Here is a 7099-nt window from a genome sequence, read left to right on the forward strand (position 1 = left end):
AAAATTAAAATATATTGGTGTGGTTCCAACTCATACGAGAGATTATTCATACCCACTTTCAATAATCCCCTCACATTCAATGTCCATAGGACCATCATTATTTCCTTCTGTGGTATCTTTTGTAGAATGTCCTACCTGGGTAACACTCATGATGCTGGTGCATTGTGTTGTGCATTTTTCAGTCTTCCTAATGCCCTACTTTGACGGCGTTCTCTTCTTTCTCAACTCTCTTTTCTTACACCCATGGTAACTGCTGTCTGATAATGGGATGCATTGTTATAGAACTCATGATAAAGTTGAGGAATGTAATTCATTTTTTCATTTCTCAAATTTTATTTCAGCCTCATCTTGATGCAAAGGCTGCAGTAGTGGTAGTGAAAGGGGACCAAAACTGGGCCACTAAAAGTCATTTCTATAAACTCAAGATCACGGTTTAGTGAATTCTTGAACGCCATTATTAGAGGATTTTCTTTGCTGATTCAGATCACCTGATATGCCTTCATTATGTTTCGTTCTGTGTCATGATTAACTCTGCCCTTTGCTATGGTATCCATAGCTGTAACTGAAAGAAAGTTTTCTATTTTCGTTTGCACTATGTAAAATTTTGTGCTGACCTGCTTCACTGCTTTAAATACATATTTAAAGTGTTTCTTTGAGTTTTCAGAGAGACGAAAGTCTTTATTACGTTTCATATGTCCACCGACAGGACCAAGGACCTCATGATGTGTTGAGTCAAACTGCTCTTTTTGCCTGAAGATGCACAAGCAGTTCCCCCGTCGAAGGTTCGAGTCCTCCCTCGGCCATGGGTGTGTGTGTTGTCCATAGCGTAAGTTAGTTTAAGTTAGATTAAAATAGTGTGTAGGCTTAGGGACCGATGACCTCAGCAGTTTGGTCCGTAAGACATTCCAAATTTGCACAAGCAGTATTTCATAATACTGCCTATTTAAACCAGCATTAAATATCATCACTACAAGCGTTTTTAAAAGTATACACATTAACTTTTTGCTGCAATCTCAAAAAAAAATACACGCATGAATCTTCATTAAAGATGACAATAATTTTAGTTCTGTCCCACATTTCGCTTATACTAGTTGTATTACAAATGCAAGTCACGATTTGGCTTAGAGCTTAAATTTTATAATCACAGAGAGCAGCACTATCCAGGAAATCGCTTGTACTTTTACTCACAGGAGATCCACATTTTAGTTTTGCAAATGTGCACTTAGTTATTTTCTTTCCAAATGTCACTTTTACCACTCTCATCAAAAATGGCTCAAATGGCTCTGAGCACTATGGGACTTAACATCTGAGGTCATCAGTCCCCTAGAACTTAGAACTACTTAAACCTAACTAACCTAAGGACATCACACACATCCATGCCCGAGGCAGGATTCGAACCTGCGACCATAGCGGTCGCGCGGTTCCAGACCGTAGTGCCTAGAACCGATCGGCCACCCCGGCCGGCTTACCACTCTCATCCCCTCAATTGACACTGCTGAGTATGTAACATCCAGAGGTGAGTGAGAGATTAAACTATGTGTTGTGTTATGGTCCAGTACCAACCAAGGTATTATCACCTAACCCGTCTACCTGATCAAAAGCATCATCTGGATAGCTATAGTGCACATTAATAAGGGGGAGGGGAGGCGACCCTTCACCTTTATGACAGCTCTAACTCCGCTGGGGACACTTTTAGTGTGGTGTCTGAGAGTCGGCGGAGGAATGGCAGATCATTCTTCCTCAAGAACCGAAACCAGAGACGGAAGTAATGTTGGACGCTGGCTTCTGGGACGAAGTCAAAGTTCTAACTCATCCCAAAGGTGTTCCACTGCATTCAGATTAGAACTCTGGATTGCGCAATCAATTTCAGGAAAGTTATTGTCCTAAAACCACTGCCTCACGTATGCTCCTTTGTGTGAGTGTACTTTGTCTTGCTAATGCAGTCATAGCATCCGAACTGTTCCTCTATTGTACGCAATGGACAGTGCTGTAAAATACGTTGATATTGTTCCGCAATTAGCGTTTTGTTAATCCCAAAAAGAGGACCACACCCTAAACATCCCTATATCGTTACACCCAACTTCTCTGTGCTTCACTGTTGGCACTACGCATGACGGCAAGCAACGTTCTCCAGGCATTGGCCAATCCCAAACCCTTCCATCGGACCGTCACAGGGTGTAGCCTGATTCAAAATACTCCAAATCACTCGTCTCCAGTCATCAACCATCCAGTGGCGTCTCTCTTTACCCCACGTCAAGCTTCGCTTATCTTTGACAACACAGAAATGTGTCTTATGAGGAGCTTCTCTATCATCATACCCTACTGTTTTTAACTTCCTACCCAGTCGTTGCGCTATCTGGACTGCAGTTTATGTAACTCACGACTGATTCCTTTGGCCGACTTCTTGCGGATGTTTTACAACCACCCTCCTCAATGCTCTCTGTCCATCAGCACATGAAGTCTGCCTAGTCTTGGTGCTGCAATTGTTTCTTTGCGTGGCCACATCGCAACCACGCCACCAACAGTCAACTTGTACATTACCAGGACGATTCAGATGCCCCTGATAGATTTGTTACTTACAGGTCCACGTTCTGTGACGCGTCGTATCGTGATCTCGTAGTGAATTGCGTCGTGGTTTCAATTATCTTTAAAAATGCTTCAAATGCCTTAAGAACTGATATTATTTCAAGAAAACTACATTAATACTCAAACACAATTATGATGTCAACAACACTCTGATGCTCTGTTAATATTTTTAACTACTGGGGTTATTCGGGAAATAAGTTCCGATCGGTCGTGAAATGGAAACTACTGAGAATATCAAAAATATCTTATTTGTAATAGTTAGTTGCTCCTTAGAGCTAATTCTATATATACACTACTGGCCAATAAAATTGCTACACCAAGAAGAAATGAAGATGATAAACGGGTATTCATTGGACAAATATATTATACTAGAACTGACATGTGATTACATTTTCACGCACTTTGGATGCATAGATGCTGAGAAATCAGTACCCAGAACAACCACCTCTGGCCGTAATAACGGCCTTGATACGTCTGGGCATTGAGTTCTGGACATTGAGTCAAACAGAGCTTGAATGGCGTGTACAGGTACAGCTGCCCATGCAGCTTCAACACCATACCACAGTTTATCAAGAGTAGTGACTGGCGTATTGTGACGAGCCAGTTGCTCGGCCACCATTGACCGTCGTTTTCAATTGGTGAGAGATCTAGAGAATCTACTGGCCAGGGCAGCAGTCGAACATTTTCTGTATCAAGAAAGGTCCGTACCAGGACCTGCAACATGTGGTCGTGCATTATCCTGCTGAAATGTAGGGTTTCGCAGGGATGGAATGAAGTCTAGCGCCACGGGTCGTAACACATCTGAAATGTAACGTCCGCTGTTCAAAAGTGCCGTCAATGCGAACAAGAGGTGACCGAGACGTGTAACCAGTGGCACCCCGTACCATCACGCCGGGTGATACGGGAGGACGACGGTTCAATCCCGCGTCCGGCCATCCTTATTTAGGTTTTCCGTGATTTCCCTAAATCGCTCCAGGCAAATGCCGAGATGGTTCCTTTCAAAGGGCACGGCCGACTTCCTTCCCCGTCCTTCCCTAATCCGATGAGACCGATGACCTCGCTATCTGATCTCCTACCCCAAACAACCCAACCCAACGAGTGATACGCCAGTATGGCGATGACGAATACACGCTTCCAATGTGAATTCAACGCGATGTCGCCAAACACGGATGCGACCATCACGATGCTGTAAACAGAACCTGAATTCATCCGAAACAATGACGTTTTGTCATTCGTGCACCCAGGTTCGTCGTTGAGTACATCATCGTAGGCGCTCCTGTCTGTGATGCAGCGTCAATGGTAACCGCAGCCATGGTCTCCGAGCTGATAGTCCATGCTGCTGCAAACGTCGTCGAACTGTTTGTGGAGATGGTTGTTGTCTTGCAAACGTCCCCATCTGTTGACTCAGGGATCGCAACGTGGCTGCACGATCCGTTACAGCCATGCGGATAAGATGCCTCTCATATCGACTGCTAGTGATACGAGGCCGTTGGAATCCAGCACGGCGTTCCCTATTACCCTCCTGAACCCACCGATTCCATATTCTGCTAACAGTCATTGGATCTCGACCAACGCGAGCAGCAATGTCGCGATACGATAAACCGCAATCGCTATAGGCTACAATCCGACCTTTATCAAAGTCGGAAACGTGATGGTATGCATTTCTCCTCCTTACACGAGGCATCACAACAACGTTTCACCAGGCAACACCGGTCAACTGCTGTTTGTGTATGAGAAATTGGTTGGAAACTTTCCTCATGTCAGCAGGTTGTAGGTGTCGCAACCGGCGCCAACCCTGTGTGAATGTTCTGAAAAGCTAATCATTTGCATATCACAGCATCTTCTTCCTGTTGGTTAAATTTCGCGTCTGTAGCACGTAATCTTCGTGGTGTAGTAATTTCAATGGCCAGTAGTGTAGTCGCCGCTTCGACTTACACATTTGTCGTAGCGTTGTACTAACTTTCTAAAATACCCGTCATCGAAGGCAGCCGCCTTTGCTTTCCGCCAATCCTCTACGCTCGTCTACAGTTCGTTGTCTATGCCAAAATGTTGTCTTCATAGCCAGCGGTTCATGTGAGTAGAGATGAAACTCAGGACGAGTCAATTATCGGCTGTGTTGTGGATGGTCAAACCCTTTCCATCGGAAACGCTGCAGTAGCATCTCCACTGCCCCTGCAGAGTACGGCCGAGAATTGTCATGAAGAACGAAATGCATGGCAGTTATGTTATGTGGTCTGCATGACATCAGGTGATATCTCTCAGCAGGCCCTCAGACCACAGAGCGAGGTGGCGCAGTGGTTAGACACTGGACTCGCGTTCGGAAGGACGACGGTTCAATCCCGCGTCCGGCCATCCTGATTTAGGTTTTCCGTGAATTCTTTAAATCAATCCAGGCGAATGCCGGAATGGTTCCTCTGAAAGGGCACGGCCGACTTCCTTCCCCATCCTTCCCTAATCCGATGAGACCGATGGCCACGCTGTCTGGTCTCCTTCCCCAAACCAACCAACCCTCATACCTGGCAGGAAACACTGTTTTCTAGGCAACTTTAATGTGCTCACTGTTCCATCAGAATTAAAAAGTGCGACGTGCGGCGATTGACGAGCATACTAGAGACACTACCCAACACATGTGTGCAAAACGTTATCGGCTTTTTCCATTTCAACACCGATCGGAACTTGCTTTCCGAATAGCCCTCGTATTTGTGGAAAAAAGCGCAAAAGGTTAGCGTAAATTAGTTCTACACACATCAGAGCAATAAATTCCAGTAGAGCATGAATTAATAAAGTTCTCAAGGATCTCATTCGGAAATGGATTCGTTTGTACGTTAAGTTGTATGACTCTGTTCCTAATATTCACTTTCCAAACAACCTGCATTTTATATTAATATTCCGTGATCTCTGTGACGGCAAATAGAGTAATCTGAATGTATTCGGTAGAATTTGTCCGGTACGAACCCTGTTTTTACAAAAAAAAGTAATTTTGTAACTGAACATTTAAGTTTAACCTTGTATAAAGATTGAATAGACTAATCATAAGTAAGAAGGCTTGCAGAGCCTTAATTGACAAAATTAGTAAGGCCAATAGCAACGGCGGCCAACAATAGAGGGCTGAAGCTACGTAAAACTATCCTAAATATTCAAGGTGGAGGTACTATAGGACAAATAAAAGAAGTCTTTAACTAATATACTACTCTATTCTAAAAGCGCTTAAGTAAGTAATTCACAAAATTATTGTTAATAGACCTATATTTTAATAAGAGCTATTACAATTACGTTCGTCTAAGTGGTTATCTTAAGCTCGCTAGAGTTTGTTCGCTGGGCAAAAGAAGGAAAAAAGGTAATTATTAATGTATATTGTAGTCAGAAGCAGAGACGACATAGTCATATGTAATTGTTCAGCAGTGTAGCTGATCACCCATCATCACTCGCTTCACACGGTTTCTTTCGTTTTCTACTGTATTTATCACACAGATCAAAAGTTATTCTGACGGTTTTCTCAGTGAATCCTAACCAGGAGACATTACAATTAAGTCACTGAGCTCTCGTGATTGATCCATTCTGTTGCTACTGCCTATCTTGTGACGACACAATACTTCGCGTCTCCTTTTATACTAGCGGTCCCGCTTCTATTGACATATAGTGGTCGACTCCCCATTGCAGAGGGCTGTCTGAATATTACTGATCAGATAGTGTGTGGGTATAGAAACCACTATTGAGCAGATTCACAGTGCTTTACCGCCTCGATCGGCGGAAACAACGCGTTTATCCGCTTCATCCTCGCTGCTAGAGCAACGTAGGGTAAGCGAAAATGATCCACATGCCTGTGCTAATTTACAGAAGACTTCTTAAACATTTAACGACTGCGTTAACTTATCATTTCATTAAAGACAGCTCGTTGGCTTCCATGTCAAGCCTTTTTTTCTGTCCAAATCAAATAACACGAGGGAGGCAAAAACCTCTCCCAAAGGAAGAGGGGAAAATTATCATGCAGTTCGGCGACACGGGTGACAAGTTTCCCAAACACAATTTTCAAGTTGAGACACTGTTCACGTAGCAAGTATGTAAGAAGATCTTTGACAAACTTAATTACATTCGCTGTCAAGAGTCACGGCAAGTTAGTCATCGTGATTTAATTTGGGCGGCAGGCCGCCACAGCGCCGTGCCGTGGCCTGCCCTCGCCGCGCCCTCCTCCTCCTCGGCCCTCCTTCGCCGCATCCTCTCTCTTTCCGCCCTCTTTTTCCCTTCTATTTTTTCTTGCCGCTGCTCCTCTTCCCGCGGCTGTCTCCCGCGGCAGTATCTCGTGTCAGGTGGAAGAGCAATCAAGACGGGTGGCTGGCACGCGACCGGAATACCGGAATCGCGACCTCAGCGCCGCCACTGCCGCTGCCGTCGCCCGCCGCTAGGCCCTCACTCGTTGTCGGACCCGTCTGCCGTTACACGGTGCTCGCTTCACTTCCACACCCCCTCTCTCACAGCCATCAATACCATGCTTACTAAACAAACCGGTACCTTG

This window comes from Schistocerca serialis, chromosome 2 (genome assembly GCF_023864345.2).
Source record: "Schistocerca serialis cubense isolate TAMUIC-IGC-003099 chromosome 2, iqSchSeri2.2, whole genome shotgun sequence".
Lineage (NCBI taxonomy): Eukaryota > Metazoa > Arthropoda > Insecta > Orthoptera > Acrididae > Schistocerca > Schistocerca serialis.